Below are 13,228 nucleotides of genomic sequence, written 5' to 3' on the forward strand. Positions count from 1 at the left end.
GTGGTAAGCCATATAAAATACTATGACCCAAACAGGAATGCAAACTACATATTCAAGCAAACATCCAACACGTTGCTTTAACAAGTTTTAAAAATAGCCTATTTCATTTGGACATCACATCAACTCTGATTTGTCACTGTCCCATATTATTCTGTGCTACACTGATGGTCAATCACGCTGGTCCTGGTCCTCTTTTGTGCATTTTTAATAAGAGATGCTCTGAAATAGGCTACTCCTAGACATTTTCCTGAAAAGAAAGAGCCCACTTGAAAGTTCCTTATTGAAAAGTAATTTCCTTTACTTGCTTGAATTGGTTAAATGAATTTTATAATACAATGTTTTACAGGACCAGGCGTAGTATTTTGTCACTTTAGAGTTTAATTGAAATCTTACTTGAACCCGTTTTATTTGTTTCTAAAAGTGGATTTACAAAGGTCATAAAAAATTTAAGATTCAATTTTATTATTCTTTTGTTTTGTGTTGGTGCTATTATTCTGAGTTATTTCAACACTTCAAACTCTTAAATGCTGAGTGGTTCAGGTTCTTTATCTGTGTGTTTATCTTTTTTATGTCTCCATAAAGTATCTGAAATGCCCCTTTAACATACAGGGTGTCGATAACATCTCATAGCTTTGATGTTTTAAAATTTGTTAGCTTCATAGTGTGTTTCTCTAAAGTGGCTTTAAATGGCTCTGTAACGTGGCTACAATATTAAACCAATAACCCCTGACAATTAGGCTACTTTTTTAAGTATGAGGTAGGATACACATTTTTATATTTTTTATTTTCGTTATCTGAATGTGCGGTTTGAAACGATCGGGTTTTTTAATTGAGACACATTCCCACTTCCTCTATGGCTGTCACTGGTTAGCTGAAGTTCGTGTCGTTGAGGTTCACTTTTCACAACAAGTCACAACAGTAACTACAGGACCGCGTGCGGCCTCAAATTCTTTCCTTGGGCGCGCCCGCGCGCGCAGAGGAACAGGACGTTTGCTGAGGGGGGGCATGCGCACTGGCTGTGACTGTAATGCAGCTTTGATTTGAAAATGTTTGATGAGGGGCCAGAGCAGTGTGGATGGAGGCTCGTGGTGATCGGTAACAAATACACAGCGCGTCGTAACAGTTACCCACAATTCCAGTTTCCAGGTGAGAGTGGCGCGCGCGGCATTGTGAACGCGCCTGTAGCTAGAGGGCAAAGTTCAACACGTTGCTTTAAAGGTAAATATTTGAATTGGCGTCCCCCTCCCCCTCTACTGAATTATGAGAGATATCACGAAGAATGAAAGAAACAGAAATAATGTGTAACACGTGTGCTGTGCTGCTGGTGAGCCAGAGCGTGTTCAACAAGTGAGGAAGCCTTCTCTTATAAAAGTTACCTCATTCAAAACACTGGGACGTGCGCGCATGTGCGAGTGAAAAAGAAAGAAAGAGAGAGAGAAAGTAGGAGAGACGAGAGGCAAACTTACTGCAGATAGTAACAGGCTTTACCTAAAGGCCGACACAAGAGTCAGAGAAACACCTATTCTTCTACTTAGTTAATTTAAACTTGATGTAATAAGACCTAAAGTATCTGGCTCCTGCTCCTAAATGTGATGATTCATTGTTCTTATGACAAAATAATTTTAAAGAAGTGAGTTGTAAGAGTCAGAGATAGGCTACAACTGTTTCATAGTATCAAACCTCTGAAGCTTGTAAGAAAAAAATCAAATTAATTTATTTGCAGAGTAATCATGAATACTATGAGTTGCACCACCTATGTTTATCAGCTCATGGGAACATGGATGCACTAACACCTAGGTAGAGGTATTTCAGAAGCATCATGCATTACAGCTGCCTCACATTAAGTTTGAATAAGGCCCAAATTATTATGCTGTACTCCCATCATACAGTTTTAGGCTCAGGCAACAAGAACTGTATCCAACTCCAATTTCAAAATAAATATTTCTATTTGAAGAAGAGTCAATAAAAAAAAAAAAGTTTTAAATGAATGAAATCAAAGAAAGTAAAACATTAGGTTGGCCATATCAAGCTCAAGCTTCTGGTCTGGAGGAATGCCCATGCCGAAGTGCACAAAACTGTAGTTCCAGAAATGTCCACTTGAGGCAGGCTTCAAAAGTCCCAAAGGCTCCAAACCCAAACGCTGTTATTTCCTGCAAAATCAAAATACGTGGTCCAAATAGCTCATTTCTCAATCCAAGGTTGTTATCATTGTTGTTGTTGTTTTTAACTTTTTTAGATAATAATCCATTTAGTCCCATTGGCAAGAGGAATCTCTTGAAGTGTTGGTTTGACTTTGGGTAGCAAAATTAAGTTTTGAAATGAAAGAATATGAAATAAATGAAATAATTACAATTATATTTTAAAATTTTACTTATGTACAAGGGAGGTCTAAGGAATGTCATGTCTGCACTTATTTTGGAGGCAAAATTTGTGATTAAACAGGAAGATTTACAAGTTTTACAAAACTATCAATGTAGCTGACTTGACTGTTGGGCAGGTACATTGTAATTGTTGACAAGGACCCCACAGATGTGCCTCAGCCCCACTTCTTTGCCTGCTGTTTGGCCAGCCTTGTGGGAGGGGTCAGCATTTCCAACAATAGACTTCAAAACTTCACTTCAGAAATCAGTAGGTGACATCAGTGTGGCTACATCAATGATTTATACAATATAAGAGCCATACATGGGGACTAAAAACTTAAGAGCTTTAAAAAACAGTCAAACAGTAAATGCTGATATTTTGTGTTGTTACAAAAGGGGAAGCACACAGCGTCATTTTCTAAGCTAGAAGAAAAGTCATGCAGAGTCAAGTAAATGCATCTAAATACACATCCACACTGAATCTGTCCAGACTGGATGAATAATCTCATTTAAAGCCAAAACTTTTTGAGCACTATCTGGTCCTGATGCAGATTAATGAAGCTGGTCATTGGCAGAGGCCAAAGTGGATATGGCGCTGGCTTTGAGCTTCCTTTCTAACAGCTATAGGGCCACCGTTAGTCACATGAGCTGGGCTGTGCCTCTGATTGGACACACTAGTGATCCTAATGAATATCCTAAACCACTGTGTAAAAAATCCACCCCCTGTTACTGATAGCAAATTAGCATTTAAAATGTAAGTTGTCTTCTGATACAGGCTGTAATTTTTTTTTTTTTTTTTTGGCGTGGTTTGTGGTCTTTCTGCAGCCAGCCCCAAGTGGTTTCCTGATGAACAGCAACTTTCAGCACTTCCACATAGTCTTCATTTTCTAAACCGGATGTTGCTCCTTGGTCTCAAAGCCTGAATCCTCCAAAATACAGATGGAACATGTGCCAAGTAATAAAAACATTAACAACCCCCTGCAGCCGTGTGACAGGCTGATGACAGCTGGACGCTGCTACAAACCCCAAAATGGGATGAGACAAAAAAGGAGAATGAATGGATAGGTGGACCGCTTTTCTGACAAATGCGCACAAGAATGCTGTCTGCTTCTAGTCTACACAAGAATCTGTTCAGCTGTGGACCATCCTGACCTGAGGGATCTTTGACATTTTATCTGTTTTACGTCTCAAAATCTGGGAAGATGTGAACCCAGATCCAGAAAACAAGCACAGCTAAACTGAGGCCTTCCCTCCTCTATGAAAACAATGCTCTTCATTTTCTGTGTGTTGCCTGCTGCTGTCTCCACAGGTGATCCCTGCCTTACACCTGTTGCATCCTGTAAACACACCAAGGCCCTATTTTTAGATCTGAACCTGTAGTTTATTCAAAAGCACTACCTAGACTCTGTAATATAGAAGCACTGAGCCTGTAATCAAACAATAGCTGCAGGGGTCTATTAGAGAAGTGTGTGTGCGTGTGTGTGTGTGTGTGCATGTGTGTAACTGCCACACTCGAAACCTTACCATACAATATCATGATAAGTAGCATTACTTTTCTACAGAATCCTTCAGGTTTTTAGGGTTATGGGTCTCTTTTCAGTCTTCCAGGAAATCATAACTTTTAATTTATTTTCAGAGTTTTCAGAAAACAAAGTGGCAAAGACTCAGAACTTGCGTGGGATCAGTAATGAACATCTTGTCTGCTTTCATAATAATTGAACGCAGACTTTTGAATAAATAAGAACAGACTCACTCTGATGGATGACTTTTTCATAAAAGTATATCTGCTTCATGTGTGCTTCAAGTCTCAGCAAGTTGATTTCAATGCCAAAATTGAATCAATTACAGTAATGATTGCCTTGAAAATAACTCTCAGTCCAAAAAACGTTGGCATGCTTTTAAAAAAATAAAAGACAAATGCATGATTCAAAGTAAACGTTAATCACTGTGTATGGTCCCCAGCAGCTGTAAAAGAAAGTCCAGGATGGGATAAAAACAACAACAAAAGCTCTTTCAGTAGAAAACTGAAGTTTTTAACTCTCAGATCTGGAGAGGACAAAACCACCCTCAGACAAAAGTGAACCAACAAGCTGAATCCTGAATTGCTGCTCATATTTGATTGCATTTGGATTACTGTTGCCATGACACTCAACATCACAAAGAGTGACTCAAGATGTTGCATGTTTGTTTTTTTCTTATGGAAATCCAACTTTGGGTTATCACACCCACTGTTTCCAGTTTTCAAATGAACCGTGGGGACCAAACAGCCCACACCATAAAGTCACTACATTTTCATGCACACCATATTCCAATTAAGGTCCATATTCTGGTTAAGGCAATAATGTGAAAAATGCTCTGCAAATTGCTGAGCTACTGGAATATTTCTGTTTACATGTTAATCAGCATATTCTGGATAAACTGTAGCAGTAGTCGCATCATGATTTTTTTGCACTCACGGTGTTGACATTTCCACTAAAAAGTCAAAGACGCCTGCCTTAGCGCTGTACTGTGTGATATTCATATCCCGTCTTCATCATAGTTTGACTAGAACTCTCATTCATCTCCTCACTTCAGCTTGTTGCATGTGTTTTGAAATGATATTCCATGATATTCAACTCTTTCATTATTTGAATGAGTTTGTATCCTGCTTGCCCCAAAACTGTGAGGTCTTTTGCTTTCTTGCCACATTGTTCAAGCAGTAAAGAAAAAAAACCCAAAACCTTCAAATAGCTTAAACAGGAGCTTATTCCAAGTCACAGGTTTACATGGCCCAATATTCGGGTTGACACAGGCATATGCCGGGGGTCTTATTCAGGTTTTTAATAATCAGAAAATGAGCTCAATCGAGTAATGACAATTAGAGTAAGGTGACTCCTACACAATCAGACTATTGTCAATATTCCAATTAATACAGGAATATATTGGGATGTAAACGTAGTCTACCTATGTGATTGTTGATCAGTCGTGGTTAACAGTCATATGTTGAGTCGAGCCAGACTGTTACGAGTTAGAAATGTATGACAACTGCAACAGTTGAGTAATGACATTGTTGCTTTAGAGGGAGTTAACTTCTGATTACAAAGTGGAAACACTGAGGAAAGAAGGCAGTAATTTAAGAACACTGACATAGATAGCATTTCTATAAAATCGCCATCTGACCATCTGTACCAATGACTATGTTAAAAGAAAGTATGTCCACCAGTGGTGCCCCCCTTGTGGCCCAATTATGAAAAAACACACTTAAGTGCCATCTTGGGAGGTTAAAAGTCACCAATGCGCTGTCTTTGGAGCCAAAACACCCGCTTAAGTTGTGTTTTAGATGGCAAAAAACATGCCAAAGCTCTCCTGGTTGGCAAAACACACTCGTGTCACCTTGGCTGGTTAAAAAAATGATAAACTGTCTTCTTAGAAGACCAAGACACCCGCCAAAAACACACAGAATGTATTGTACTCTTTAGTGGTGAGTCTGCGCTATATGTGCCTTTTTCCCCTTTTCCCTCCTGCCCTTTGAAAACTCTGTGCACTCTGTCCACTGATGTCCTCACACATATTTCATTCAAGGACCATTCTTACAGAGAATTAATTGCTTGCATTCATAAGTTATGTTTGGTAAAGCTCTGATCTCTCAGAAGCAGGGAGAGCAGCAGCAAAGGGAGAGCAGCAGCAAAGACAAATTGTAACCGAGCAGAGCAAGCATCAGTGACGACACTGTTCAAGTCAGACTCAGCATGAAAGGTGGCGTGAACAGGACGAGCAACATGCACTGACTGTTGAATGATTTTAAAATTCACAGTCTAAGATATTTTTAATGTCTAAACTCTCAGGCACCTTCTGGAGTCTAATAGCTGATGACTTATAGCAGACTACAGAAGTGCCCATGATGACTTCACAAAAAGAAAAGCAACAACTCTGCAAAAGGGTTATCAGCGTTATCTGTTCAGCAGCAGCAACAGGACACCCAGTTTCGTCACACTGGGGATTTAAGGAATTGGCATCATGGCTACACCAATCTTGAGGCCCAATCTTTTTTCTCCCTGGATACTTCTGTCTCAAACCTGAGACTCCTTCTGAATTTTTAACACCTTGTCACCGACCGAAAAAGGGGAAATATGACCACACACTATCTGAAACAGACTTCATTCAAAATCTTAGAAACTCACAGTGAACAGTTTTACTGGTGGGGAAAAAAAATCTAACTGCTAACAGATGAGCTCTATAATGCTATGTCATCCTAATTATTCATTTGTGAAATGAAACAAAAGTGTAAGTATTACATTGAATATATAAACCACACCTCACTATTTTTATAGCTATCTACACAAGCAACAAATATGTTAATATTTAAGCAAAGTGGCCTTCAGTATGCACATGTGTCTAAGGCCTGGAGACCAAAGAGAGTCCAGGGGAGGCAATGAGGGATTTGAGAGACCAGGAGAGGGAGATTTCCTCTAAGAAAATGTTTCTAATCATGTGTCTGTTGAGCAAACAGACCAACAGGTGAGCCAGAACCAAAACCAGATGAGTTAGCTGTGTGGAAGTAGCCAGTGCTAACACACACACACCTTACCTTTCTTCTGATCTTCTTTTCGGTGATTTGGCAAAAGGTCCTAATTCATTTCTCAAACCTTTTTATACTTCCTGGTTGTACCATTTTGAAGTGTGGGGGAGGGAGGCACTAGTTTTTGCTCTAAGACTTTTGATGAAGCCGTTTCTCACTTATAAAAGACATGAAATGATAAATCATGATGGTTTTTGGCCATAACTGTAAGAAAATGCTCACAAATTTTAGTTTCTTTCATTCATTCTGTATAGGTGTGTGTTTGTTATGAGCTCCCCTACTAGTGATATGGTACGGTCCAATCAGCTATTTGGTGGGAAACTGAAGGCCTGGTTGTGGAAGGCATTCAAGGGCTTCTTCTTGGGGTTGCAAAGGGGCAGAGAATTTCCAGAAATCTTTCATGAGAAGTTAGTCTTGGGAAAAAATCTGAACAGTTATATCAGAACTTGCTTGACTTTTTGTACTTCTCAGATGGTGCCTGTCGTCATTTTGTGCTGTCGGCATTATGCACAGTGCATGAAGGGAGTGTGGCCTCAATAGCCTTGCAGTCAGCTAAGTGCTGCTTTGTGGTCAAGGAACATCATAGATATTTAAGGGAACCTGCATTAAATCTGGTTGTTTTAGCCAATTTATATTCTCAGTTTACTCCCGTAAATTCCAGCAGAAAGGTTCCAACTTTGAAAATTCCTGGAATAATGAAACCCTACTTTCCATTAAAAAAAAAGAGAGAGAAAAGAATCACCTAACACATTGACAAAGGCAAGAGTTAACACTGATATAAACACTGTTTATTCCAGTAGACATGTTTTAGGGTAATCTATATCCTTGCTAACTGTTTTTAAAACTTAAATCTTAAATAGGATCAATTATTTCGGTACTGAAGGCAGACAATGATAAGAGACGAGCAAACAAGATCATCATGCTCTAAATATAAATTCTGAATTAAACTAAAGACATGGACATTTTTAATATAAACAGTTATAAAAAGCCTGCTCCTCTCTGTGTGAAATACACACTGATTTATGGAGCTGATTTATTATCAAATAGTGGATCACACATCTTAAAGGCCAATAACTGCATGCTGTTGCAAGCCAAAGTACAACAGCATCAATTATCATAATTATAGGCGTCCTAAGAAAATGATCTATTGACTGCCAACACTGTGTTTCAGCACCGCAGTGATTCTGACAAACCTGACACATGACGGTCATTTTAGGATTAGTGGCTGTGCTGCTCTGCACTGAAGTGACTTTAAGGCAAAGTGTGTGTCTGTGACTTTGTGTGTGTGTCTGTGCATGGGTGGTAGAGCCTACTGTACGAAGGATCTGGATAAACACACTCCATGCATTTTAAAGGAAGTCATCATGATGCCTCAGCGGCAGGGGTGAGCACAGTTTCCGCAGTATGAGGGGCAGAGACAAGAAGAAATAAGTTTTCCTGTTCCTGAATTTTGGTGGAAGATGACCTCAGGGATTCTGGGAGTTGTAGGCAGGGGCATTCAGGGGGTTGGCCTCCTTGAGATCTGATTGGCCACTCAGTGCTCCCCCAGAACAAAGTTAAGAGTTGATTTTACTACAACTGGTCAACTGGTTTCACAAAACTGTTGTTCACTTTGCTGAAGCCATTTTTTTTTATTATTTAAAGGAGCAGTTTTTTCAAGTTTGGTTACAGAGAATATCTAATTAAAAGATTGGCCTAATTAAATTTTTGGTCATCTTCTCTATATTTTGAGTTAGATTTATAAAAGGTGATTATATAATATGAATAGTATATGCAATAGTAGAGTATCTCTATGTGAGTGTTGGATTTAAGTGAGATAGTTATGTTTGATTAAATCAACTGTATTTTGTGGCTTTGAAATCTCTATTACCTTATTCCAGGGGTGGCCAACCTGCAGCTCGAGAGCCACATGTGGCTCTTTGATCCATTCATTATTGTTATGAGTAGTGGTGTACCAATCAATATAAATGATTGATATATTGATGTTGTGATCAGTATTGATCAATACTTGGGTGATGAGATTGATACTTAAGTTTCAGTTTCTTTTCTCTACATCACACATGTGCTCATAGCTGTCCAGATAGATTGATAGATGAAACTTTGTCTCTTCTGCAGTAAAAACAAAAATTTGTCTTTGACACGGCTCTTGGAACGAATTGAAACACGCTTACAAATGCATCCTTTCGTTTATGTGTGAGAGGAAATGTGTGTGATGTAGCTCTTTGTAGTACCACGGTAATTTTTGTGGCTCTTGGTCTCTGACTGGTTGGCCACCCCTGCCTTATTCCAATGACACCTTGTTGAGTTTTCTTTACAACTTCAAAGTTTAATTAATTTTAACACAATGAAGTTACATGATGTGACCAACAGCACTATATTTCTGTGAAAGATGAAACTGTATCGAATGATACGATAGCTATTGATTTATTACTCTCATACGTTCTTGTTCTAGATTAAATGATTCATTTCCTAGCCCCTCAAACTGTACACCAATCTTAATCTCTAATCTAAAGAGAAGGATGGTGGGGGGTGAACTTTTAAGTGACCGGACAGACGTTCCTGCAGAAGCTGAAACCGGGCCAGATGTGGCCCCCTTTCAGATAATTGGCCTCAGCTGATGGACAGAAGCAGCAGGCAACCAGGCCAGCACCTCCCATTAGTGAGCTCCCTGGATCCTGACTCCTTAATCCGCTCTCAGCTTCACCTACTAATTCTGCACCGCCAGCAGTCTGACACACACACACACTCACACACACACACGATGGACAACCAGAGGGAGACAGGCAGACAGGGGAAGGAATGAGGAAGAAGGAGAGAGCAGGGAGGGGGTAGGAGATTACAAAGGGAGCAGACAAACTGAGAGAAAAGTGGAAAAGCACAGAGTGGGGGGTCCTTTGTTCCTTTCCTGAGGTGGAAAATATATTCTCTCAAATAAATGTGACTGCGACGTAGGAGGACAAAAAGGTAAAAGAGAAGGTTTCAGAGAGACTTCCTGGTCTTCTTCCAAGCAGCCTCTGTGCGTGATAGCGGCCCATATTTCCATCCAGTGTTGAACATCCTCCCTGGCTGTGTGGGGATGGGTTAATGTGCAGACCAGTAGTTGAAATGTGATACTGCCAAATAAAGATAACAAGGTCTTAGAAAGTCAATCTGAACTTAAGTCTGCTTTTGGAGACTCTGGGGGGAGCGCACAGGGCCAGCGTTTAGCATGTGGGCTCGTCAGTTGTGGGATTCTCTGCAGACGCAGCGCTGATAGTAATCACAGTGTGCGGTCAATGCCAAAAAGCAGCCAGGAGCTTAACATTAGCAGAGACATTTGTATGACATTAGTTATTTGATCAAATGCACCCTGGAACTGCTGGACGATGGCTGCCTCTTCTCATCTGTGTGAGCAGAAACACATTGTTGTCTGTTTTACAGATAAATGGCTGTTTCACGCTGTCTTCTTCCATTTTAAAGACAAGTTGTCGGTCCAGGTTTCTCTTTTTCTGTGAAAGAAAAACACATTTTCTTGAGGATATGAGGGATCACTGTAATGGTTGTCATGTTGCTTCAAGAGTGAGGTAAAGTATCAGAAACAGAGAGGGTCTCTGTGCAGACATCCATTACGTCAAGCCCCTGCTGAGCATAAACACACAGTATTCTGTTTCGTGATCAGGCATCCTCTGAAATAGTCCAAATTTTCTTTGTCATGGTTGTTATTCAACCTGTTTGTTAGTCTGCTGCAGGAGCCTCATTCCTCAACAGAGCTGTCAATCATGATGCCACATCGGCTAATTTTAAAATAAAATAACTGATAAAACTAAAGTTAGAAAAAAAAACACTAAGGCAGAAATCAGAATTGTATTAAGAGGTGACCATCAGTGCCAAAAGTACGATGTGTATGTAATTGCAAGGTACACCATGGAATGGTAACCAGACCTTCACAGGGCTGACACACAGACAGAAACAACCTTTTACATGCAAACTCACACTCACAGGCAATTTAGAATCACCAATTAACCTGATGGGCATGGTTTTGGACTGTGGGAGGAAGCCTGAGTATCAGGAAAGTGAGGCCAAAGTGCTACCCACTGTGCAGCCTGTATACTTAAAGGCAAGGTTGGCCTTCCTGAAAAACTAGCATGAATTCGAATGTAGCATCTCGTAAGGCCTCCGCTAGCCCCTCCTCCCCCTCCCCTTGGAGCTCCTCCAAAGTAACGCCCCCGCTCACATGCACCAGCGCCGCTGATTCGCGACTGTGATTGTGAATGACTGAAAGACGGACTCAGCACATCATTTTATGTTTTGCACCACGTCGAGTCATGTCATGTCTCATTTAAACGTCAAAACATAAAGCTAAAAAACAAATAAACAAACGTGACTTTTGTTAGCACTCGCAACTGTCAAGCTAGCTTTATACACGTTTACCTGTGACACAATATCAGGAGTAAAGCTAGAATACAAATAGTACATGAACATTTTCTCTAGGACTCCTTAAATATCACGATTTTTGTTTTTTTGCTTGCTTGTGGTGAGAGTTTATTAGACGCTGATCCAGACTACAGCCCAGAGCCAAGTTCCTCATTGGGTCAGAGGGGACAGGCCCGAGGTCGAGCAAGAGGAGCACTAGTTAGAGGCAGGGGAACAGGAAAAGAAAAGAAAGCCTCTGTCTTTACCAGTAATCGGGGTATGGGTAGTTTCTCTGCCAGTCTTCTGCTGAGTGCAAACCTGTACACAGCTAAACTGGGGAACACACATTGAGTCAGGGCGGATTAAAATGTATGCCCAGGAGGAGGCTCAAAACGGCAGGATGGGATTTGATTGGTTTAACAGATTGGATCCTAATCGGTGTGATTGGCTGATGTTTTCTTGGGTTTTCTCCTGCTGTAGATAGTGGATATTATTCACTCTCATTTAAGAACTCATCATGTATTGCTCACCATCAGGACATATAGATCATTTTAACTATTATAACAAAAAGTGTATCTAAATCAAACTACCAATGGTACCTTTAATTGAAGGGTCAAAATATACAAGCTGCACCTCTGGTCTATTTCTGTTTCTATTTAAGTCATTGTGTTCACCCACTGGCTTTGTTGCGTTCCGGCTGTGTCTCAGTTCTGGCAAGTAGGAGCCATCCAGATCAGATAGACTAATTTACTGTCAACGTCATCAAAAGTATGCGCATGGATTTTGGAAACAGAGGCAGTGTTTAGCTCCATTCATTTAGACAGGATAGCATTCTTTAAAAACTAAATTAAAACTGTTAGCAGCACAAAACATCTGGTTGTTCAGTGTCAGAAACAATACTATACCATGGAGTCAACTTCTATCCAGTTCTGACTGTTACAGAGCTGCTGTGGTTTGGAGTAAAGAGTGACCGTGCTAACTGTTGACTCTTAGCCTGAACGTGTCATTGATGGTGGGTCAATAAGTCACCAGTTAACAGGGTCACACTTTACATTTTAACACCAGCAATGACCAGGTTTGACCGCCACTGCTGATAACCCGAATCCAGTTTTTATGTATTCAATGTCAAAGTTTGTTTTGGGTAGAGGCTATGACCAAACATGGACTCACTGCGGAGGGTAAACATAGGTAAACCTTTGTATTAACAAAAATAGATTTTATGTTCAAAGGTAAACTATGGTTTATTATTAAACTATTTATCAGGCTTATTAGTAATCTTACAATACAAACCATACATATTCTGATATATTTGGTGCAGTTTTCTATCTAGACGAATTTTTGGGCTCCTTTATCATAACCCAGGTCTCAGACTCAGTTGCCTGTGTGATCTTTTTGGTTTGGGAGAGATTTTAGTTTCATTGACACACATTCAGGTCTTTGTATTTCACAACATGGTCGCTAACAATGGGTAATGAAGTCAAAAGTATCAATTAATTGTGAAAAAAAGAAAAGTTTTCATGATTTTTCCAAAATGTACCAGGCTTGCAAATTGCTGCTTTTGAGTTCTAGGTGTTTCCATGATTGTCCAAACCCTGAACCCTGAGCCAGGTCAAAGCCAGCAGCAGGGATAGAGATATGTTGTGAGCATTTTCTCCCTCTTGGCCAAATGAATCAACAGGATCCTTCCTTAGATGGGAGGGGTCCAAACCAGCTGCTGATGAATTAAACGTTATAAATGTAAGTCCACAGAAGTCTGGACTGACTCCACACAACCTCAAACCATAACTCTCATCATATTCAGCACTTTGCCTGAGGGGGGAAGCCCACCAAGAGTATGATAAGGGAAAGAAAAGCTTCACACTTGAGTTTTTATCTCTAGGCTCAAAGCAAAAAGAGGAAGAGAAGACAAAGAGGGAGA

At 40.1% G+C, this 13,228-nt stretch overlaps 1 long non-coding RNA gene across 1 annotated transcript in view; it reads right to left on the bottom strand.

Moving 5' to 3' along the window:
• LOC141791263 (uncharacterized) overlaps window positions 1-6,953 on the bottom strand; it is an 82,078-nt gene extending 75,125 nt beyond the window's left edge. The window contains exon 1 of the long non-coding RNA XR_012598309.1: window positions 6,928-6,953. This is a non-coding gene — a long non-coding RNA (uncharacterized LOC141791263). The remainder of the gene's footprint in view (window positions 1-6,927) is intronic.
• Window positions 6,954-13,228: the final 6,275 nt, after the last annotated feature.

The sequence above is a fragment of the Halichoeres trimaculatus genome, unplaced genomic scaffold (assembly GCF_033239565.1).
Source record: "Halichoeres trimaculatus isolate MK-OKI-2021-1 unplaced genomic scaffold, fHalTri1.1 fHalTri1_scaffold_6, whole genome shotgun sequence".
Taxonomy (NCBI): domain Eukaryota; kingdom Metazoa; phylum Chordata; class Actinopteri; order Labriformes; family Labridae; genus Halichoeres; species Halichoeres trimaculatus.